Source organism: Ixodes scapularis, unplaced genomic scaffold (genome assembly GCF_016920785.2).
Source record: "Ixodes scapularis isolate PalLabHiFi unplaced genomic scaffold, ASM1692078v2 PGA_scaffold2__306_contigs__length_199485367, whole genome shotgun sequence".
In the NCBI taxonomy this organism is placed as follows: Eukaryota; Metazoa; Arthropoda; class Arachnida; order Ixodida; family Ixodidae; genus Ixodes; species Ixodes scapularis.
Genome location: NW_024609857.1, coordinates 126,659,314 through 126,684,742, shown reverse-complemented (window position 1 = coordinate 126,684,742; position 25,429 = coordinate 126,659,314).

Sequence of the window (25,429 nt, the reverse complement as noted above, 5' to 3'; positions counted from 1 at the left end):
ACCCTAGTTACTCTTCCCTTAGAAGGTCGAGGTTTTCCCATATTTTTAACAACAAGCCAAGCATTGTGACACCATTAAGCTCCCGCCATTGAAGAACTTTGCACTTCACTGCATCTTTCATTGGACCAGGTGGACCTCATTCGAAATGTCGACGACCGTATTCCACCCTGGAAGACACTGCCAGTTGCCTGTGACTGGTCGCTCACAAAATTTAACACACATGGCATTTCCCATGCTGTAATACTGCAAGAGTTTTGTGAAGTGCAAATCAGGTATAATGGTTATCTTCATGTTTACACAGATGGCGCCAAGACTTCATATTTTGTTGGCTGCGCGGTATATTAAGAACACTTCTCTAAAGTTAAGCGACTTAATTCGTTCGCCAGCATTTTTACTGCAGAACTCAATGCAGTATCAATGGCAATAGACTACACTCTACATAAAAAAATAACTAGGCCTGTTCTTCTTGTTGATTCTCAGAGTGTGATTGTTGCAGTTTGTTCTGTTAAAGACACTAAAAACATGCTTGCACAACAAATTCAAAGTAAACTCAGCACTGCTCTACATGACGGTCAAAGCATAATATTTTGTTGGGTACCTAGTCACGTTAGCATAGAGGGCAACGAGGAGGCCAACCGGCTTGCAGGGTCCGTGGGAAACCTTGTCCAATCGTCGTCCTGTTTACCATATCAGGATATAAAGCCTTTAGTAAAGTCATCACTTTTTCGTTGTTGACAGTTGGAATGGGACAGGGAGTGTGAAAACAAGCTCCACGTTACAAAGCCTGTTCTTGGAGCCTGGGAAAGCTCTTCATGCAAGAGTCTTCTTTATGAAACCTTGCTGTGCCGTCTGAGGATTGGGCATTCCTTTATCACTCGTAAGTACCTGCTTTGGGGGGAAGATCCACTATTTTTGGTCAATGTGGTGATACTCTTACAATCTTACATATCTTGTGGTCCGGTCCCGCTCTGGAGCCCAAAGCATCGTGTTTATTTTCCCGAGTTGTTTCAACAACAGATTCCGTTTCATCCGGCCCTCCTGCTGGAAAAAAATCCCATAGTCTCTCTTCTGTCAGTTTTGTTGTATTGTCACGGATGCTCGCTCCAGTCCTATTTTCTATCAGTATTTGCTATTCTGGAAAGTTCCAGGCCATGCTCAGCTGTCATCGTATGTTCTGGTGGAGGTGCTGGGTACTTTAGCTATAGCCCTTCACTCTGTGTGCAGCTTGGCGGCTCCTCGGCCAAGTTGCCCGATAACGGGACAGGGGTGGCGGACTATCCCGCGTCTTAAACCCCCGGCGAGCCGTGAACCAAGTTCAATCCCGAGCCCGACAGAAAGACCGCAAGACGAGCAAGTACCACAAGGACGAACCTTGAAAATACGCCGCGAAGAACCTGCAATCCAAGTCGGTCGCTGCTACCAGCAGAAACCACCGGAATTCGGTTTTTGAGCCAGAAAAACCGAAGCTGACTAAGCCAACAATGACAAACCTGTAGCAGCGGACCGCGTCCACTCTCACCATTGTTTGTATGCCCGTCGCACTTTACACTCCGACGCCCTTACACACATGGTTCATGAAGACGTCGAAGGCTGGATTGAACAATATGACCATGCTGCCCGCCACAGTGGGTGGACGGACAACCTGCTTCTTCAGAACCAATACTTCTCGTGGAAGAAACTGTCAGGCACTGGTTTGAGAACCACGAGTCCTCCTCAATGTCATGGGAAGTTTGCAAGATCGAGCTGAAGTGCACGTTCATCAGCCAACATTGACGAGAGAGAGCCGAATTCCTGATTCTGTTCAGGACACGGCCCCGACAAGAGCATCACTGCCTTCGTGGAGGATGTTTTGCGCCTGATCGAGCACCCACGCCAACCCTGGTGCTACAGAAGACGACAAGCTAAGAATCCCTTGACCCTCATGTGAGGGACAGCATCTTCGGCAGCCTTGTCCGCAACCCCAGGACAACAGCCGAAGGTTTCATATCACGGAGGCTTCCAACATTCAATGCACACTGCAGGGCCGAGCCTGTCACTATCAACAACTCCCCAACGTCTCGACACTCGAGTCATCCAGCTGTAACTTCGATGCCAGACTTCCAGGCATTAGCAACATCATCCATATGTCCGGGAGGAGACCTCGAAGCTACTTTCCGCCATCAGTTCCCAAGCTTTTATTTTCATTGCCGAGATTGTTTCGGAACAAGTTCAACCGGCATTTTAACTGAAGACTTCTTCGACCAAAGCGGCATCTGACGAACCGAGGGCCACTTATGCCACAAAGTCACGACACCCACCACCGGCTACCCGTTAGTATTCAATGCCAATTCAACGAGACACCCCAACGCCGAAGCATTCTCGACATCGGAAAGAACCAGTGTAGGTTTTCGCTGAACAAAGTACATCGAGGAAAACGGAGGTGCTGCGAATGGTCGACCGAAAACCACTTTGCTACCACTGCATGAGGCCGACCATGTCTACTGGATGTAGACATGGACGGCCGTACCACTGAATTGACCTGCAAGAGTTTGTGCCCAACGACCTTCTACCACGTCTCGAGGAGCGTCCGCGGGACATTAAGGATTATCTTAGGCGGCCTTTGCCCCTGGTGATGACATTACCCCGAAGCTCCTGATATTCATCACCTCGACGGGAGGTAAGCGCGACAACGCAGGTGAGCGGCAATGCAAGGACAGTTGATTCGGTGTAGGTTGTCGTCCAAGGACAATACCTAATGATTTGCTGACACCAATTATCTGTGTCCACGCAATGAAGCACACAATTTCCAACTTTGACGGAGAATGCCGCTGAGTGACTTGAAGAAATAAAATGGTTGGTTGTTCTCAAAAGTGGACACCAAGCATCACTCGACTTCACTTTGCCAGACAAGACATGCAGAAGTTGCAGTGGTCGCGGGATGCAGGAAAAATCGCCATTGCGAAATGAAAGTGAAATGGCTTGGATAGCAAACAAACATTGTTGCCAGCCATGAAGTCAACGGTACAGCAAACGGCACAGCCACGTAGGGAATACATGCTCGAGCTTGTTGCATTGACGTGGAAAACTACCAGAAAAATTTGCGGATTGGAAACCAGCCTTGCAGCTTCTGTGCATCAGATGTCAGTGGCCGCACAGGACGTATGATTACAAGACGGCATCAGTCGGTCAAAGTTGCCACTCGACCAAACTGAACACCAACGTGCCAGGAGCGTCATCCGACAACAAGGAACACAGGTACTACGACTGAACGCCTGACACGAGACTGTCGCAGAAAGAACTCGTTATGGAAACATTTTCTAAGAATCAATAATTATGTAATTAAGTGGAAATAAACATATTTGTTACACTAACCAGATAAACATATTTCACCTCGCCTTTACGCCTTCCGAGTCTCTACACAAAGAATTATGTTCACCGCACGTGCTGGACCTTTTGAGGACACCCGCATCTCTGACCCCTCAATATTAATTAATGGGACATACCAGACTAGTTGCGTTGGGCTGCACTCGTTCCACCTCTCCTGAACATGTGGCGCACCCAAAAATCAACTCCAGGGATGTGAAAAGGTTGTTTAATAATTTATCCAAGGGCGTCTTTAGGCGTTGTAGAGAGGATACTTAAAGCTACACAGATGAGAACATCAAAGCACACGGACATCAATGAGCACAAACCGGGCCCAGCTACCGCAAAGAAATATTGCACTCGTAAGAAAGAATTATTGCTGCAACTTGATGAGTGCAAAAACAAACACACCTCTGAGCATCTACTTTAATAGTATAGATGCATTGCATTCGAGTCCAATAGGCGCTGATCCAAGTTCACAGGGGTGGCTAATATAACATTCTTGTCGAACAAATGCCGAAAAAATGAAGGTCTTGGGTAATTAAAGTAGTAGTTACTGTAATATGGTTTATCACAATTTGGCAAACAGTGAAGGCTCAGTCAGTCAGTATGTACGTTGGAGAGGCACATGACAACACATCATTACTGTGCTCATCTCCACAGATTTGTCACACATCTTCACTCCGTCTCTCCGATTGGGCTGAGGGGGCTGTGGCGGTTGCCCTTTTCCAAGTTATGGTGAAACAAAATATAGGAGGCCTACACTTTTGAAAAAGGTTTATTGAAGAGATTGAAAGGGATGGGGGGGGGGGGGGGCGGGTAGTCAACATTTTTTCTACTTTCTCGATCAGGAGCTTCCTCGCTAAAAGATGCTGCGATTATGCAGTTGCCTAGGGCTGAAACAAATTTCCCTGGGCCCTATGTCCAACGCATATATTTCGCGTCGGTTCTCAGACATTCCAAGGTTCAAACAAAGCTAGAGAATGCGAAAATTTCATACTAAAAGTACTCAACGTTCTATCGATCCTCGAACACATTCGGGAATCCGAGCACTGGCACGGCGATACGGTGATGCTGTCTCATAGGTGTTAATATCCGCATGATCCAGAGCGACCTTACGCAAAAAAGTATAAAGTCTCATTCGTTCAAATTTTGACATTATACCTGCCTCAGTGAGCACGAAGAAGCCCGAAGTCGTCGGAAAGCAGGTGCACATTACGGCTACCGCGCACCGAACAAACGCGGATCCGTCAGCTTTGGGCGCTGCCATCTTACCGGTGACGTCACGGCTCTTGCGAGGTCATGTGACGAGTGGTCACATTTGCGTACAACTTGGCGGCAATCGGGGGGGTGCCACTTCCGAACTTCCGGTTTATCAATCTAATCCCCTCTAGCTCGTTGGCCCCACCCCTCGCTCTTGGATGTGCTGTTGGATTGACTTGGCTGTGGAGTTGAACGACGAACGCAGCGTCCCGACTCCCGGCGCGTTTTATGTGCGTACAACAGCCCTCTGTAACTTACGTGTTTTGAGCAACTAGTAACGTTGGTTCTGTGCGAGCTGCGCGAAAAATGCACCCTGAATGGAAACGTCAGCTTCTTGGCCGCTCCGAGCTAGTAGGTAATTCTCCATACGAAGATACGCAGCGGAGGGCGGCTGTCAGCATCGAAGACGGCGCACCGCCTGAGCGTTCTGAGCCTTCGGCGGGCTCGGTAGGAAAAGCGTCGGGACCACCCAGACGTTCGGTGCACCTGGTGCGAATCTCGAAGGCCTCCAGAGCGAAAGGACGAGAATTTCTCTACAATGCCCTAGAATTTCCAACTTGTCACTGGCTATAGGTAAAATCAACAGAGGAGATACAATTGCTAAGAAGTTCAGTGACGTTGATTGAAGATTATTAGAATAAAACTGGTAACACAACTAAAATGTTTATCTGCATAAAATATAAAAATGATGGTTTTCTGAAATGACACACCACATACTTATAAGGTTTGAGCTTTGCCTATGCAACACCACGGGTTTTCAAAGCCTACAGCAGATCTGTAATGCCCTTAAAGAAATGCGATCAACAACTCTTCTTAACAAAAAAATAAATAAATAAAAACTGTTGGGGATATTAGCATGAATCTGAACCATCGTCACTGCCACCTAGATTTGCGAAATGGTAATTAAGCACACCTGTCAAGTATTGACCGTCAAGTGAACACCTTTATGCAGCAACGTTTCAAAGGAGTTTGGTACAGGAGCACCCGTTAACCAACTAACCTGGATGGTTCCACATTACATCTGCTGCGACTATTTGCTGATGAAAAAAAGAAAAGAAAAGTAACTTTTGTTGTATCTTCAGTTCTCTATTTAGGTTTTTCCGATAGTACGTAAAACTCTGAACAGCGTCTGGATCACGGATTTTAAGAAATTGCTCGTATAGTGCATCCTTTGTGCGAATCTTTTTGAACATGGCACAGCCATGCATAGCTTTCAAAACTTTTTGGATTTTTCTATGAACTGATGCCGAAAGTATGAATTCCTAAAATCAATAAACTTCTTCCAAAACTCGAAGCGCCCTGACGCGGCGAAATGCCATGAAGTGCATTCTGGGAACTACCTAAACTGAACGCCTAAAAACAGGGACAATAGGAAGAAGAACACGCTGGCCTGTGCCAAACTTGGCGATGCGTGATCGTGCAAGGGAGCATGCTGCTGCCACTAAACAGTCACCCTCGAACCACTTTGCTCTGCAGCGTAATAGATCTGATTGCATTTCACTTTCTTCGGATATTAAGATGCTCGGAAGGCACAGGAATAAAACATTAAAAGAGTCACAGGAAGCATTTGAAATACAAGCAAGGGGCACAAGCAAGTGTGTCAGCGAGCCATCATTGACTCTTCTTGATTAAACATTTGTAGTTTTGAAGAGTGGGGGCAAGGGTAATTAACGTGCTATGTTGCGAACCGTATATAAGTGTCTGTTTTTCAAATTAAACTTTCAGTTGGGAGTACGCCAACGTGTTGTCTCTTCTTCCTCTTGTTCCTGGTTTTTAGGTGTTCTGTTCAGATGGAAAGCCAACTAGCCCAACTTAATATTTTTTGGGGAACTAGTAGGCCACTCAGTTCCGCTTTCGATTGAGCAGCTTCAGTTCATGCTATCACGCCATAACCCAATGCGCTGCTGTTGCTTTCGATTATTGGGCTTCGACGACTGTACAATATTTTCATTCTCGAGTGACATAGAAGGATGTCCCGGGCACTTTTCTTGGTTTTTAACATGCCGGATATTGGGCGTGCGTATGCAAATGCAGTAAGACGTGGCTTAGTCAACTCCCCCCACGATTTTATCTTTGAGCTCAATTTTGATGACTGTATCTAGTAGCCGCGATCCACAACTCAAACTTGGCCACTTTTAGCCCTACGCGTATCTTTTTCTTTTTGGCGAAACGTCCGCTTCTTGTTTATTTCTTGGGCAAAAAACAAGCCGAATCCTTACATGAGTCTCGAAGTTCAGGGAAACTTTTGCGCATGAGCATTTAAAGAAAGGGTGAGTTAAGTATATAGAAATCATGCTTATTAATTAAGGTGTTTTCTTTTGATAGAAAAGTTTATCTTTCCAGAGTAGCGTCGGCATTTTTTTTAGCTTTCTATGTTTGTGTCGGCGTGTTGGAGGGAGCCTTTGCGGAGGCCCAGGGGCCGAAAGGTGGGAGCGGTTCCCCCGCGGTCGTTAAGAAACGTTTCGGGTTTCGAGAGTCTGCTCGGACAGAACCCTAGGCCAGCCCGTTATTGCGGCTACTTGTGGCTGTTATGGCCACGGTCCGATTGAATGTGGCAGTTTAGGTACTTTTTAACAGTTCAATACTCATCTCCTTTTGAATACTGTTTTGTTGGATTGATGTCGCTCGAAAGGCGATGCAATCCCCTTTCGTTTGATATTATGTATGTATTGGTTTATATTGTTCATGCGCATTTGTAGCGTTGCGAATATGATGACGCGGACCCTCAGTTGCCCCGCTGGTTCATATTTTATGAACGGTCTATTAAAGATAGGACGCTTCCAATAGAGCAGTTTCGTTAAGATGATGTTGGAGCAGAATGTAACAATATACTTTTTTTTGTATTTGTACTACTTTGTTTTATTCATCTCTCCAAATATTGCCCGAAAATTGTAATTTTCCAGCGCAAATATGTTTTAATGACCGGCGCTAGAGAAATAAAACGAACTACAGATGTAGTGCTTATAATTGGTAATATGCAGAGAAAGATTTAATGTTGTGTAAATTTTGTTTGTTTAGATATTCTATATCAAACGTAGCACTTTTTTGTGCCTCGAGTCACGGTGCTTGAAATGCCGCTGAGGAAATAATTCAACTGTGATAAAATATTTTATAACATTTAGAACTACAGTGGTTGGCCAAAAAGTGGACGATGGCTTTCTTCATTTTCGAAGTCGTAACGCTCCAGGAACCCTTCAAACTTACCCGTTTTGACGCATTTCTTTTATGGACATCAAAGAGATTTATCGGCATCTAATAATATTTTTTTATGAAATAGATATACTTTGCGATTTATTAGATCTTTGAAATGGCCTTGTTTTGGATTCTTAATAGGTGTAGAGTTTTGCTAATGCTAAAAACAATAAAAACTCTTTTGGGCGTTTTGTTGCGCTACCTGCTGGATGGCAGACAAACTGCTGATTTCTAAAGCTAAAAAAATCGTCGAGGGCGGCGTTCGCAACTTTATCATCATCAGTGTCCGTGTCTTTTTACCTTCACATTTAGAAAGTATATTAGAAGATTTATTATCGAAAAACGAATGGTTTAAGTACTGGGTCAGGTTAATAACTCTAAGATAAATAATTACACAAGCGCAGTGTTATATAATGCGTTCGTTATTCAATATGATTGAAATCAATAAACAATAAAGACAAAAAGAAAAATAATACACCAGAGTTCACTTCATGCCTAGAGCCACTAAATGAGCTGCGCTTAGCGTATCGGCACTCTGTTCCCCGACATTCTTGTGGGCGCCGCCATTTTGGGTTTTGAGCAGAGCAGACGCAACTGCCGATCGTCATGATACAAAAGGGCGACTTCGTCAGCATTAGGTCCGGTGTTAGGAAGCTGATGTAATATGGCTTTGCTCTGTCGCGGACTGCTTAAACATTTGTCGAGGACGGAAAAGCGTTTCCTGGGATTTCAGATAAAACTTCAAATAACTGGCAACCATGATTTTAAGCCACAATATGCCCAAGAGTCGTTACTCTGAAGCGTAGCTTATTTAGTGACACTATTCATTCCCTTGTTCAAGGAGCCTGTCATACCTGAAGGAGCCATGACGTAAGCCCTCTGGGTTTCACAAGGAATTCTACCTTTTGACTCCTACCTCTTTCTCATTGCTCCCGCTAGTGTCACTAAATTAGCTACACTTCAGAGTAACGACACTTGGCCGTATTGTGGCTTAAAATCATGGTTGCCAGTTATCTAAAGCTTGATCTGAAACACAGGAAACGCTTTTCCGTCCACCACAAATGTCTAAACAGTTCGCGACAATATTACATGAGCTTCCTAACACCGAATCTAATACTGAGGAAGTCGCACTTTTGAATCATGACGATCGGCAGTTGCGTCAGCTCTGCACAAGCAACAAAATGGCGGCGCCCACAATAATATCGGAGAACGGAGTACCGATACTCTAAGCGCAGCTCATTTATAGATGCTCTAGTTCCCGCTAACCTCCTTTCCCGTGAGTGAAACTGAAACTTTATATAAATATTAGACCATTATTATTGCGTATTTAGTTATAACCAACTACGCATAATGAGAGGAGGAAGCGGCCGGGTAGGAGAAACGCGGGTTTTATGTGCGACCGTTCTACCCTTCTCAGAAGAGAGAACGCGCGAGCTTGGTGCTGGTTTCAAAAAGCCTAACCAAAAAAAAAAAAAAAAAAAGGGGCGGCACGTTGTGATTTTTTTGATTGTGCGTCTAATTTATATACAGGTATATCTGAAGAGCGTCGATGGACGTCGATCGTCTCGAGGTAATGTAACCTAATAATATTATAATAATCACAAACACAATGAAGGTCTGAACGACTTAACTTTTCAATTTTTGGATTGTAATATGGCGATAGCCTGTTGTACTTACAGTTGATGAAGATCAGTATGAGGTGACGAGGTAATGATTAGACGATGAGGCTCTGCAAGGACGACGAACTTAGTGGGTGTCGAACCGCAATGTACGGTGCCAGACATGTTTCAAGGTCTAAGCCCCCACATAGCTTCTACTACCAAATACAAGGGCAGTTACACAATACACAAAGAGAGCTTTGTGATTTCGATATATTTACACTCAAAGGCATTGATATCCAACGTATTCAGAGGGACACCTTCTAGCCAACCAACATGGAGCCTTTTCTACTCAAGTTTTATATGGAAGGCCGGACTTCCGCTGAAATTCCTCATGTAGATGAGTTGTGCGATTGAATAAACTGCATCAAAATATTCTGACGGGCTAGTTCGTTATACATACTAAATCACAAATAGCCCTAGGACAAGGACTGACGAAGAAGTGGGCAGGGCAGGCGCCTGTCGTAGGCAGGCGCCTGTCGTGTCCACTTCTCCGTCTGTCCTTGTCCTAGCGGTATTTGGGATTCAGAATAAACTGCAATTATTCCCTATCTGGGAATCTCTCGCTTTTCGTTCGTAGGTCATAGTGTCATGAGATTGAGGGATGTGGCTCTTCGTCGGCTGAGCATTGCTTCGGCGGGTTTTTCCCGTGGACGATGAAACCGTCGCGTGCTGCCGGAACAAGAACCTGGCAATTCTTCACGGAACTGCTTCTTCCGTAAGCTTTAGCAGGGCTTTTTTCGATTCGCACACCATCTGTTCTGCTTCCCCGGAAGTTGCAGGAAGGTATGGTGTGCACTAATGTAATGCCTGATGCATTTTTTCAGTTTATTTTTTTTCTCGGAAACATGTTTATTTTATTTGAGACAAGATTCGACGCGTTTTAAGAGAAAAGTATTTTCAGTAGGGCAAAAGTAGCGAAAAGAGAGCGTAGAACGTCAATGACGCCTTTGGACGTCGTGGCAAGCATTGTGTAAACTTCCAACGGCAGAGTACGGATCGACATGACTTCGCAGATTCGGATACGTTTCGCCAAACACCGACTGAATAGTGGATCATTTTCAGTTACTGTTCATGATAGCGCTGGACTTGAGGAAGACTTCAAGTCTTTCCGCAGAGTTAGCCCAGCTGCCAACACTTTTGTCGAAAGCGGTAAGCGTTCGAAACGCCGACAACGTTAGTAGCGACGTGCTGTGCTTGGCACTGGACGTTTACCATTCGCTGAGAAGAAACTTGCTTGTTCATCTACCACGAGTCGTCGGATATCAGGTCATCACCGCAACTCCATCTCCCTACAAAACAGGTCTGCATTATCCGCATGTCCATAGTTTGCAATCATGTGAACTTCTGAATTCCCGAACGCTCATCGCTTGCCGTCGCTAAACGCCGCTCATTCGTAGCGTCTTCAATACAAATAAATGTCTGAATATTTATTATAATGTTTTTCATCATATTCCTCCTAGTCTGTGCTTACAACATTGTCTGTCGGTACTTCGGAAAACATCGTAAGTGTTTGTTTTCTGGAACCATAATGTAACAACCATTGCAACATTCTTTCGGATACCGTAAAACCCAATGTTTCGTGACGTAACTTTTCAGTCGTCATTATAATGGTGAAGGACTGTAAATCGCGAAGCAGTTTACTAGACGTCCGCTTCCACCGGTGTCTTGGAGGATTGAGTCTACTGAGCGTGCATTCCTGCAGAAAAATTTTTTATTGACAGAATATTGACACGTCATTGAACAACTGATTCCTTCTTGGTAGGATTCATTGCGAAAGCCCGCGGCAACCGCCGAACCGCATGTCCCTATATCAGAGATCAATTATTACCCAGCCTTACAATCTCGCATACATCAGTTTTTTGAGCCACGCTATTGAGCCAGCTGAGCACAGTTGGCAGCGGCGCGAGCAAGGCCACGATGGGAGCGTGGTGGTGCTCGAGCCATTTGACCGTGAACCAATATTTCGGCCTTGAGGAAGACTTCGTCGCCATCTATTGTCGCCGTCTATTGGTTGAGCTAACGCCTTGTTCAAGATGGCTGCCAATGGGACCGCAGTTTTAGCCGAGTGTGCCTGTATATAGAGGGTTTCGCCACTAAAGGGTTCAATTGTCGCTTTCCGTCCGGTGTAATAATTTAGCTGCTGGCGCCAGCCAGGCTGGAACAAATGGAGGAGACGATTTTGGAAGGAATTTGGGTTTGGCGGTTGGAGCGCCAGGCTGACAGCTTGCCGACCATTGGAGAACAATGTACCACGTGTGAGTGGTAGAATTCGAAGAAATTGGTCGGTTCCTGACGGGAAAGGAGGCCCCTACGGGCCTAGAAAAGAAGCGCCGAGAGAATTTCGGGGAGATCTTTGAATTGGATTCGACTGAGAAAAAATGGGGGACGGGGGTCGAGCCTCTAGACGAGGCAGGTAGGCTTCCCAAAGTCGGGACTTGTAACTAGCGTAAATAAATGCACATAGGTCTCTACAAGCACTGAGTCGACCCGTCACTAAGTGACGTTCGTGCCACCACGCTCCAGACCATTGGAGCGGAACCTGCTTCCCACACCACCGGAAGGGCCAACACCAATAGCGGGCGCAGTCGGCAGGATGGTCTCCCAAGTTGGGACTTGTAACTAGTGTAAATAAATGCACAAAGTTCTGTACAAGCAGTGAGTCGACCCGTCACTCAGTGAGGTTCGTGCCACCACGCTCCAGATCATTGGAGCGCAACCTGCTTCCCACACCACCGGAAGGGCCAACACCAATAGCGGGCGCAGTCGGCAGGATGGTCTCCCAAGTTGGGACTTGTAACTAGTGTAAATAAATGTACACAGTTCTCTACAAGCAGTGAGTCGACGCGTCACTGAGTGACGTTCGTGCCACCAAGCTCGAGACCATCGGAGCGGAGCCTGCTTCCCACACCACCGGCAGGACCAACAACTTTAACGGGCGCAGTCGGCAGGATGGTCTCCCAAGTTGGGACTTGTAACTAATGTAAATAAATGTACACAGTTCTCTACAAGCAGTGAGTCGACCCGTCACTCAATGACGTTCGTGCCACCACGATCCAGACCATCGGTGCTGAAACTGCTTCCCACACCACCGGTAGGACCAACAACATTAACGGGCGCAGTCGGCAGAATGTTCTCCCAAGTTGGGACTTGTAACTAGCGTAAATAAATGCACATAGTTCTCTACAAGCAGTGAGTCGACCCGTCACTCAGTGACGTTCGTGCCACCACGATCCAGACCATCGGAGCGGAACCTGGTTCCCACATCACCGGTAGGACCAACGACATTAACCGGCGCAGTCGGCAGGATGGTCTCCCAAGTTGGGACTTGTAACTAGCGTAAATAAATGCACATAGTTCTCTACAGGCAGTGAGTCGACCCGTCACTCAGTGACGTTCGTGCCACCACGATCCAGACCATCGGAGCGGAACCTGGTTCCCACACCACCGGTAGGACCAACAACATTAACGGGCGCAGTCGGCAGGATGGTCTCCCAAGTTGGGACTTGTAACTAGCGTAAATAAATGCACATAGTTCTCTACAGGCAGTGAGTCGACCCGTCACTCAGTGACGTTCGTGCCACCACGATCCAGACCATCGGAGCGGAACCTGCTTCCCACACCACCGGTAGGACCAACAACATTAACGGGCGCAGTCGGCAGGATGGTCTCCCAAGTTGGGACTTGTAACTAGCGTAAATAAATGCACATAGTTCTCTACAGGCAGTGAGTCGACCCGACACTCAGTGACGTTCGTGCCACCACGATCCAGACCATCGGAGCGGAACCTGCTTCCCACACCACCGGTAGGACCAACAACATTAACGGGCGTAGTCGGCAGGATTGTCTCCCAAGTTGGGACTTGTAACTAGTGTAAATAAATGCACATAGTTCTCTACAGGCAGTGACTCGACCCGTCACTCAGTGACGTTCGTGCCACCACGATCCAGACCATCGGAGCGGAGCCTGCTTCCCACACCACCGGTAGGACCAACAACATTAACGGGCGCAGTCGGCAGGTGGTCTCCCAAGTTATGACTTGTAACTAGCGTAAATAAATGCACATAGTTCTCTACAAGCAGTGAGTCGACCCGTCACTCAGTGACGTTCGTGCCACCACGATCCAGACCATCGGAGCCGAACCTGCTTCCCACACCACTGGTAGGACCAACAACATTAACGGGCGCAGTCGGCAGGATGGTCTCCCAAGTTGGGACTTGTAACTAATGTAAATAAATGCACACAGGGGCCCTAATCTGGACACTTGGCGAGAAAGACGGCGAGAAATCTGGCGGCTATGATTGGCCGGCGCCAAGGTGAAGTGCGGCGTCGGCCAATCACGGCCGCTAGATTTCTCGCCGACTTTCTCGCCAAGTGTCCAGCTTAGGGCCCCAGTTCTCTACAAGCAGTAAGTCGAACCGTCACTCAATGACGTTCGTGCCACCACGATCCAGACCATCGGAGCGGAGCCTGCTTCCCACACCACCGACAGGACCAACAACTTTAACGGGCTCAGTCGGCAGGATAGTCTTTCAAGTTGGGACTTGTAACTAGTGTAAATAAATGCACATAGTTGTCTACAAGCAGTGAGTCGACCCGTCACTCAGTGACGTTCGTGCCACCACGATCCAGACCATCGGAGCGGAGCCTGCTTCCCACACCACCGGTAGGACCAACAACATTAACGGGCGCAGTCGGCAGGATGGTCTCCCAAGTTGGGACTTGTAACTAGTGCAAATAAATGCACATAGTTCTCTACAGGCAGTGAGTCGACCCGTCACTCAATGACGTTCGTGCCACCACGCTCCAGGCCATCGCAGCGGAACCTGCTTCCCACACCACCGGTAGGACCAACAACATTAATGGGCGCAGTCGGCAGGATGGTGTCCCAAGTTGGGACTTGAAACTAGCGTAAATAAATGCACATAGTTCTCTACAAGCAGTGAGTCGACCCGTCACTCAGTGACGTTCGTGCCACCACGATCCAGACCATCGGAGCGGAACCTGCTTCCCACACCACCGGTAGGACCAACAACATTAACGGGCGCAGTCGGGAGGATGGTCTCCCAAGTTGGGCCTTGTAACTAGCGTAAATAAATGCACATAGTTCTCTACAAGCAGTGAGTCGACCCGTCACTCAGTGACGTTCGTGCCACCACGATCCAGACCATCGGAGCGGAACCTGCTTGCCACACCACCGGTAGGACCAACAACATTAACGGGCGCAGTCGGCAAGATGGTCTCCCGAGTTGGGACTTGTAACTAGGGTAAATAAATGCACATAGTTCTCTACAGGCAGTGAGTCGACCCGTCACTCAATGACGTTCGTGCTACCACGCTCCAGACCATCGGAGCGGAACCTGCTTCCCACACCACCGGTAGGACCAACAACATTAACGGGCGCAGTTGGCAGGATGGTCTCCCAAGTTGGGCCTTGTAACTAGCGTAAATAAATGCACATAGTTCTCTACAAGCAGTGAGTCGACCCGTCACTCAATGACGTTCGTGCTACCACGCTCCAGACCATCGGAGCGGAACCTGCTTCCCACACCACCGGTAGGACCAACAACATTAACGGGCGCAGTTGGCAGGATGGTCTCCCAAGTTGGGCCTTGTAACTAGCGTAAATAAATGCACATAGTTCTCTACAGGCAGTGAGTCGACCCGTCACTCAATGACGTTCGTGCTACCACGCTCCAGACCATCGGAGCGGAACCTGCTTCCCACACCACCGGTAGGACCAACAACATTAACGGGCGCAGTCGGGAGGATGGTCTCCCAAGTTGGGCCTTGTAACTAGCGTAAATAAATGCACATAGTTCTCTACAAGCAGTGAGTCGACCCGTCACTCAGTGACGTTCGTGCCACCACGATCCAGACCATCGGAGCGGAACCTGCTTGCCACACCACCGGTAGGACCAACAACATTAACGGGCGCAGTCGGGAGGATGGTCTCCCAAGTTGGGCCTTGTAACTAGCGTAAATAAATGCACATAGTTCTCTACAAGCAGTGAGTCGACCCGTCACTCAATGACGTTCGTGCCACCACGATCCAGACCATCGGAGCGGAACCTGCTTCCCACACCACCGGTAGGACCAACAACATTAACGGGCGCAGTCGGGAGGATGGTCTCCCAAGTTGGGCCTTGTAACTAGCGTAAATAAATGCACATAGTTCTCTACAAGCAGTGAGTCGACCCGTCACTCAGTGACGTTCGTGCCACCACGATCCAGACCATCGGAGCGGAACCTGCTTGCCACACCACCGGTAGGACCAACAACATTAACGGGCGCAGTCGGGAGGATGGTCTCCCAAGTTGGGCCTTGTAACTAGCGTAAATAAATGCACATAGTTCTCTACAAGCAGTGAGTCGACCCGTCACTCAATGACGTTCGTGCCACCACGATCCAGACCATCGGAGCGGAACCTGCTTGCCACACCACCGGTAGGACCAACAACATTAACGGGCGCAGTCGGGAGGATGGTCTCCCAAGTTGGGCCTTGTAACTAGCGTAAATAAATGCACATAGTTCTCTACAAGCAGTGAGTCGACCCGTCACTCAATGACGTTCGTGCCACCACGATCCAGACCATCGGAGCGGAACCTGCTTGCCACACCACCGGTAGGACCAACAACATTAACGGGCGCAGTCGGGAGGATGGTCTCCCAAGTTGGGCCTTGTAACTAGCGTAAATAAATGCACATAGTTCTCTACAAGCAGTGAGTCGACCCGTCACTCAGTGACGTTCGTGCCACCACGATCCAGACCATCGGAGCGGAACCTGCTTCCCACACCACCGGTAGGACCAACAACATTAACGGGCGCAGTCGGGAGGATGGTCTCCCAAGTTGGGCCTTGTAACTAGCGTAAATAAATGCACATAGTTCTCTACAAGCAGTGAGTCGACCCGTCACTCAGTGACGTTCGTGCCACCACGATCCAGACCATCGGAGCGGAACCTGCTTGCCACACCACCGGTAGGACCAACAACATTAACGGGCGCAGTCGGCAAGATGGTCTCCCGAGTTGGGACTTGTAACTAGGGTAAATAAATGCACATAGTTCTCTACAGGCAGTGAGTCGACCCGTCACTCAATGACGTTCGTGCTACCACGCTCCAGACCATCGGAGCGGAACCTGCTTCCCACACCACCGGTAGGACCAACAACATTAACGGGCGCAGTTGGCAGGATGGTCTCCCAAGTTGGGACTTGTAACTAGTGCAAATAAATGCACATAGTTCTCTACAGGCAGTGAGTCGACCCGTCCCTCAATGACGTTCGTGCCACCACGCTCCAGGCCATCGCAGCGGAACCTGCTTCCCACACCACCGGTAGGACCAACAACATTAATGGGCGCAGTCGGCAGGATGGTGTCCCAAGTTGGGACTTGTAACTAGCGTAAATAAATGCACATAGTTCTCTACAAGCAGTGAGTCGACCCGTCACTCAGTGACGTTCGTGCCACCACGATCCAGACCATCGGAGCGGAACCTGCTTCCCACACCACCGGTAGGACCAACAACATTAACGGGCGCAGTTGGCAGGATGGTCTCCCAAGTTGGGACTTGTAACTAGTGCAAATAAATGCACATAGTTCTCTACAGGCAGTGAGTCGACCCGTCCCTCAATGACGTTCGTGCCACCACGCTCCAGGCCATCGCAGCGGAACCTGCTTCCCACACCACCGGTAGGACCAACAACATTAACGGGCGCAGTCGGCAGGATGGTGTCCCAAGTTGGGACTTGTAACTAGCGTAAATAAATGCACATAGTTCTCTACAAGCAGTGAGTCGACCCGTCACTCAGTGACGTTCGTGCCACCACGATCCAGACCATCGGAGCGGAACCTGCTTCCCACACCACCGGTAGGACCAACAACATTAACGGGCGCAGTCGGGAGGATGGTCTCCCAAGTTGGGCCTTGTAACTAGCGTAAATAAATGCACATAGTTCTCTACAAGCAGTGAGTCGACCCGTCACTCAGTGACGTTCGTGCCACCACGATCCAGACCATCGGAGCGGAACCTGCTTGCCACACCACCGGTAGGACCAACAACATTAACGGGCGCAGTCGGCAAGATGGTCTCCCGAGTTGGGACTTGTAACTAGGGTAAATAAATGCACATAGTTCTCTACAGGCAGTGAGTCGACCCGTCACTCAATGACGTTCGTGCTACCACGCTCCAGACCATCGGAGCGGAACCTGCTTCCCACACCACCGGTAGGACCAACAACATTAATGGGCGCAGTCGGCAGGATGGTGTCCCAAGTTGGGACTTGTAACTAGCGTAAATAAATGCACATAGTTCTCTACAAGCAGTGAGTCGACCCGTCACTCAGTGACGTTCGTGCCACCACGATCCAGACCATCGGAGCGGAACCTGCTTGCCACACCACCGGTAGGACCAACAACATTAACGGGCGCAGTCGGCAAGATGGTCTCCCGAGTTGGGACTTGTAACTAGGGTAAATAAATGCACATAGTTCTCTACAGGCAGTGAGTCGACCCGTCACTCAATGACGTTCGTGCTACCACGCTCCAGACCATCGGAGCGGAACCTGCTTCCCACACCACCGGTAGGACCAACAACATTAACGGGCGCAGTTGGCAGGATGGTCTCCCAAGTTGGGACTTGTAACTAGTGCAAATAAATGCACATAGTTCTCTACAGGCAGTGAGTCGACCCGTCCCTCAATGACGTTCGTGCCACCACGCTCCAGGCCATCGCAGCGGAACCTGCTTCCCACACCACCGGTAGGACCAACAACATTTACGGGCGCAGTCGGGAGGATGGTCTCCCAAGTTGGGCCTTGTAACTAGCGTAAATAAATGCACATAGTTCTCTACAAGCAGTGAGTCGACCCGTCACTCAGTGACGTTCGTGCCACCACGATCCAGACCATCGGAGCGGAACCTGCTTGCCACACCACCGGTAGGACCAACAACATTTACGGGCGCAGTCGGGAGGATGGTCTCCCAAGTTGGGCCTTGTAACTAGCGTAAATAAATGCACATAGTTCTCTACAAGCAGTGAGTCGACCCGTCCCTCAATGACGTTCGTGCCACCACGATCCAGACCATCGGAGCGGAACCTGCTTGCCACACCACCGGTAGGACCAACAACATTTACGGGCGCAGTCGGGAGGATGGTCTCCCAAGTTGGGCCTTGTAACTAGCGTAAATAAATGCACATAGTTCTCTACAAGCAGTGAGTCGACCCGTCACTCAGTGACGTTCGTGCCACCACGATCCAGACCATCGGAGCGGAACCTGCTTCCCACACCACCGGTAGGACCAACAACATTAACGGGCGCAGTTGGCAGGATGGTCTCCCAAGTTGGGACTTGTAACTAGTGCAAATAAATGCACATAGTTCTCTACAGGCAGTGAGTCGACCCGTCCCTCAATGACGTTCGTGCCACCACGCTCCAGGCCATCGCAGCGGAACCTGCTTCCCACACCACCGGTAGGACCAACAACATTAACGGGCGCAGTCGGGAGGATGGTCTCCCAAGTTGGGCCTTGTAACTAGCGTAAATAAATGCACATAGTTCTCTACAAGCAGTGAGTCGACCCGTCACTCAGTGACGTTCGTGCCACCACGATCCAGACCATCGGAGCGGAACCTGCTTGCCACACCACCGGTAGGACCAACAACATTAACGGGCGCAGTCGGCAAGATGGTCTCCCGAGTTGGGACTTGTAACTAGGGTAAATAAATGCACATAGTTCTCTACAGGCAGTGAGTCGACCCGTCACTCAATGACGTTCGTGCTACCACGCTCCAGACCATCGGAGCGGAACCTGCTTCCCACACCACCGGTAGGACTAACAACATTAACGGGCGCAGTCGGCAGGATGGTCTCCCAAGTTGGGACTTGTAACTAGTGTAAATAAATGCACATAGTTCTCTACAGGCAGTGAGTCGACCCGTCACTCAGTGACGTTCGTGCCACCACGATCCAGACCATCGGAGCGGAACCTGCTTCCCACACCACCGGTAGGACCAACAACATTTACGGGCGCAGTCGGCAGGATGGTCTCCCAAGTTGGGACTTGTAACTAATGTAAATAAATGCACACAGGGGCCCTAATCTGGACACTTGGCGAGAAAGACGGCGAGAAATCCGGCGGCTATGATTGGCCGGCGCCAAGGTGAAGTGCGGCGTCGGCCAATCACGGCCGCTAGATTTCTCGCCGACTTTCTCGCCAAGTGTCCAGCTTAGGGCCCCAGTTCTCTACAACCAGTAAGTCGAACCGTCACTCAATGACGTTCGTGCCACCACGATCCAGACCATCGGAGCGGAGCCTGCTTCCCACACCACCGACAGGACCAACAACTTTAACGGGCTCAGTCGGCAGGATAGTCTTTCAAGTTGGGACTTGTAACTAGTGTAAATAAATGCACATAGTTGTCTACAAGCAGTGAGTCGACCCGTCACTCAGTGACGTTCGTGCCACCACGATCCAGACCATCGGAGCGGAGCCTGCTTCCCACACCACCGGTAGGACCAACAACATTAACGGGCGCAGTCGGCAGGATGGTCTCCCAAGTTGGGACTTGTAACTAGTGCAAATAAATGCACATAGTTCTCTACAGGCAGTGAGTCGACCCGTCACTCAATGACGTTCGTGCCACCACGCTCCAGGCCATCGCAGCGGAACCTGCTTCCCACACCACCGGTAGGACCAACAACATTAACGGGCGCAGTCGGCAGGATGGTGTCCCAAGTTGGGACTTGTAACTAGCGTAAATAAATGCACATAGTTCTCTACAAGCAGTGAGTCGACCCGTCACTCAGTGACGTTCGTGCCACCACGATCCAGACCATCGGAGCGGAACCTGCTTCCCACACCACCGGTAGGACCAACAACATTAACGGGCGCAGTCGGGAGGATGGTCTCCCAAGTTGGGCCTTGTAACTAGCGTAAATAAATGCACATAGTTCTCTACAAGCAGTGAGTCGACCCGTCACTCAGTGACGTTCGTGCCACCACGATCCAGACCATCGGAGCGGAACCTGCTTCCCACACCACCGGTAGGACCAACAACATTAACGGGCGCAGTCGGCAAGATGGTCTCCCGAGTTGGGACTTGTAACTAGGGTAAATAAATGCACATAGTTCTCTACAGGCAGTGAGTCGACCCGTCACTCAATGACGTTCGTGCTACCACGCTCCAGACCATCGGAGCGGAACCTGCTTCCCACACCACCGGTAGGACCAACAACATTAACGGGCGCAGTTGGCAGGATGGTCTCCCAAGTTGGGACTTGTAACTAGTGTAAATAAATGCACATAGTTTTCTACAGGCAGTGAGTCGACCCGTCACTCAATGACGTTCGTGTTACCACGCTCTAGACCATCGGAGCGGAGCCTGCTTCCCACACCACCGGTAGGACCAACAACATTAACGGGCGCAGTCGGCAGGATGGTCTCCCAAGTTGGGACTTGTAACTAATGTAAATAAATGCACACAGGGGCCCTAATCTGGACACTTGGCGAGAAAGACGGCGAGAAATCCGGCGGCTATGATTGGCCGACGCCAAGGTCAAGTGCGGCGTCGGCCAATCACGGCCGCTAGATTTCTCGCCGACTTTCTCGCCAAGTGTCCAGCTTAGGGCCCCAGTTCTCTACAAGCAGTTAGTCGAACCGTCACTCAATGACGTTCGTGCCACCACGATCCAGACCATCGGAGCGGAGCCTGCTTCCCACACCATCGGCAGGACCAACAGCTTTAACGGGCTCAGTCGGCAGGATAGTCTTTCAAGTTGGGACTTGTAACTAGTGTAAATAAATGCACATAGTTATCAACAAGCAGTGAGTCGACCCGTCACTCAGTGACGTTCGTGCCACCACACTCCAGACCATCGGAGCGGAAGCTGCCTCCCACACCACCGGGAGGGCCAAGAACTTTAACGGGCGCAGTCGGCAGGATGGTCTCCCAAGATGGGACTTGTAACTAGTGTAAATAAGTGCACATAGTTCTCTACAAGCAGTGAGTTGACCAGTCACTCAGTGACGTTCGTGCCGCCACGCTCCAGACCATCCGAGCGGAACCTGCTTCCCACACCACCGGGAGGACCAAAACTTTAACTGGCGCCGTCGGCAGGATGGTCTCCCAAGTTGGGGCTTGTAACAAGTGTAAATAAATGCACATAGTTCTCTACAAGCAGTGACTCGACCCGTCACTCAGTGACATTCGTGCCACCACGCTCCAGACCACCGGAGCGGAACCTGCCTCCCACACCACCGGGAGGACGAACAACTTTAACTGGGTGCAACAATTTTAAGATTAAAGAAAATGCGGATCTCGTCATTTTTACATTGTTTAAGGTGTCCCGGAGGATAGAGAAAGCATCTCCTTCAATAAAAAATGTCGCGATTCTTTCGCATAATCGCAAATCAAAAGTCGAGCTTTTTCCCCCACCTGCAGCCGAGAGTGGCAGCCGAAGGAACTACGGCGAGAAGCTTACGTGACCTCGCTCGGCTCTAAGCTACAGCACAACGCACGCTAATGTCACCAGAGAGAGGGAAGCGGCCTCAGAGAGACCACAGAGGAAGCTAGACGGCACGCCGAATTGCGTCACTGGGAAGGAGACAAGGTGTGGCCCTGAAGACTTCAAGTGAGTTGAGGGATGCCAGAAATGCCAACATTTTTTTTCCACAACTAGAACATGCTGGCCAAATCGGTTTTCTGTTTCTTACTTTAGAAGTGTCAGAGGGAAACTTCCACAAATGTTTGACCAAAGTGCGGAAATCGTTGCACCCTCCCCCCCCCCCCCCCTCTCTTTAAGAAAACGAATAAATTAGACCTCACCACTGCAAAAAAGTTACTATAAAGTCTCCCTCGTGTCATTATATATCGCAAACTCAAATTTTATGCTGACTGGAGATTAAGTTTTTGCAAACGCTGAGATCGGCTAGCCACGACGGCGGCCCAAGCAAGCGTCACAAACTCTTCGCTAAGCCTTTTTGGACGAGCTTTTGCCGACGCCCAAAATCTGTGTCTTAACGGTGTGTCTGAAATTATCTCGGTACACTCAGTCAGGAAGAAAGCAAGCACATAATAACTCTTATGGGCATTAGCAACCGTCGAATCCAGTTTGAATCCTTTAGTGCGTTTGGCGCACCGTGCATAAAAGGGTTCACGCCCGTATACGTGCCGTACGGCGAACGGTGCGGCATTCTTCACGCAAGTGCTCGAGTGTTGCTTTCTTAAAAACTGTTTTTATGTACTGAGGTTATCGTATGAAGGATAACTTGAAGTTGTCCTTCATGAAGTTGTCCTATGCAGGATAGCTTCATGCGCGTATGCAATATTGAAATAGTAGAATGCAAGCAGGCGGGAACTTCATGTTGCGGGTAAGCACAGATAAGAGATAAGAAGTGTGTTTGATTTTAGCTTTTCAACGTCGCCTCCTGATCAGCAACACAAATGTAAAGGTGGGGGCTCGGTGTACGCGTACCTGTTCTTTGTTACAGCGTGTTGACTGGTGCAAAAGCAAGGTTCTCGAGCTTCGCAGCGTCGAGATTTCCTGCACTGGCTCATTCACATACCTCGAAACGCTAGCAAAAAAGCACGAACAAAAGAGAACATAACAAAAAAGCGTGTCAAGCAAAGTTTACGTATAGTTCAGGCTTGTGCTAAAGCTTCGAGGTTTGGCCAGTTACGTTAGTGCTAAAGCTTCGAGGTTTCGCCAGTTACGTTAGTTTAGAGACCAAAAACGATGCGCTAGGGACCAGGAAGCATAAGTTAACGGTTGTCAATAGTCCACGCTCTTTGTATGATGTCTTGTCGACCTGTCGATAGAAACCGAAACCATGCCACTCTCCCTCCTGACCAACTAGTTCCAAAAGTGCAACGTGGGCAATGAGGCATGTAGGGATTTATGCATGTAGTCTTTTCAAGAATTTGTTCTAGAAATTTATTATAAGCATCATCGACACTACTTTGCACAAGCAAAGTGTCCCAATTTGTAGCTAAAACTTCCCTTCTCAAGGCATCTAGTTTATTTATTTCTATATATTGAAAAAGTATGGGTTGGTGTTTTGTTGTCTTTCTACATACATTATATTGCACACGTAAGCGTAAGAAGATGGTCACTCAGGTCACCTTTATAGTTTATTTACTTATTTCATATACTATCAGTCCTATGTAGGACTATAATAGGTGTGGGTTAATAAATGACACAAAAAAAACTACGCAACGCATCACCGCTCCGCAATTACAACAATACCACAAAGTACAAATATTTAGCGATCGTGACACAAGAAAAACAATCCTACAAATACAGTAAGTCATCATTGCACATATCAATTCGAGCGCAAAACGAGGATAAGGAATGACAGGAAACCATCGCCTGCGGGAGTAGATTCCAATCGCTGATAGTCAATGGGAAAAATGAATACATAAAGCGGTCCTTCAGGCACCGGTACTGTTGTAGGGTGTGACTGTGCTCATTGCTAGAGATCCTCGACTTATGCGGTGTTAAATAACTATCTCTGTCAAACAAAAGCAGATTATTCCATATAATAAACAAGAATTTCAGTCTTTTATTTTTTCGTCGATATTTTAGTGAGGGGACATTTGCTTTGGATTACAGCTCAGTGGGGGAGTCCAGCCTGCGAAACCTGGAAAAAATAAAACGCAGAGCCAGCTGCTGCACCCTCTCCAGTTTTAGCACGTCACACTTTGCATGAGGATCCGAAATTTCCACCGCGTACTCTAATAGTGATCACACTGGCGACTTATACGCTGTTAATTTAGTGTCACTCGAGCTTTCCTTCAAGGTTCGTCGCAGAAGCCACAGTTTTGAGTTAGATTTTTTAATGATATTGTTGATGTGAGCCCCCCAACGAAGGTCATGAGGAATTGTAACACCTAAGTATTTATATTCTAAAACACGGGTCAGTGGTTCATCGTCTATACTATACTGAAAATTTAAGGCCTTTATTTTGTGACTAATAGTCATAAACACAGTCTTTGAATTATTTAGTAACATTTGCCACTTCTTGCACCAGTCACCAATCTGAGCAAGAGATCTGTTGAGATTAAGTTGGTCCGAATCAGTTTTTACTTCGGTAAAAATGATTCAATCGTCCGCAAACAACCTGGCGTTACTCCGATTTTCACTCTATCTATGAAAAATTAGTTATAATTAAATATAGATCAGTTGTTAGGTGCAAAGTAAATTTTGTGCGATCGGCGGTCGTATTGATACATAGCTTCACGCCAACGAGGATCTTTATTTTCCCTTTCGTGGCGCTATCAGAACACATAGTTATATCGAAGTCACCACCGAAAATGCTGTTATAGCGACGTCCGTTAGGAAACACACAAAAAAAAAAAAATTTGAAAAATTCAAGAAATGGCGAAATGTCACCATCTGTTGGGCGGCAAACAACAGCGAAAATGTTTCTTCTTTTTTTTTTTCCCCAAACACAATACTTCCGGATCTTTAGTGATAAATGTATTTCCGATCAGAAGATCCCAGTCAGTGATTGTTTTTCATCAGGAGAGCCAATTTTCTGCCACGCTTTAAAGTTCAATTCAAACAAAAAAATGTCATAGGACGACGAACACGGAAACAGTCGTTCGTATATATATATATAGATCTCGGTCAACAAATAACATCCAAAGGAACTCCAAAAGGATAAAAAAAGTTAAAGGTGACTTCGCATGCAATCTTGTGCACAGAAAACGACGAGTACAAAAGGGAGAACAGGAAACCACAAGGCGTTATCCTCGTCTATGCTGTGCGCAAGATTGCATAAGACCTCAAACCAACTAGCCCAAACAACCACTCTTCTTGCTCAAGGTAAGTTCTTTTTTTACTGCTGACTGTACATTTAGATGAAAAGAAGTAAAATAGGAACCACTTCTTTTCTCAAGGTGGCATATATGTTCTTTGGAAGCAGTGGCCCTTGGTTCGCCATAGAGGTTAGAACCACGTATTTGAATAAAG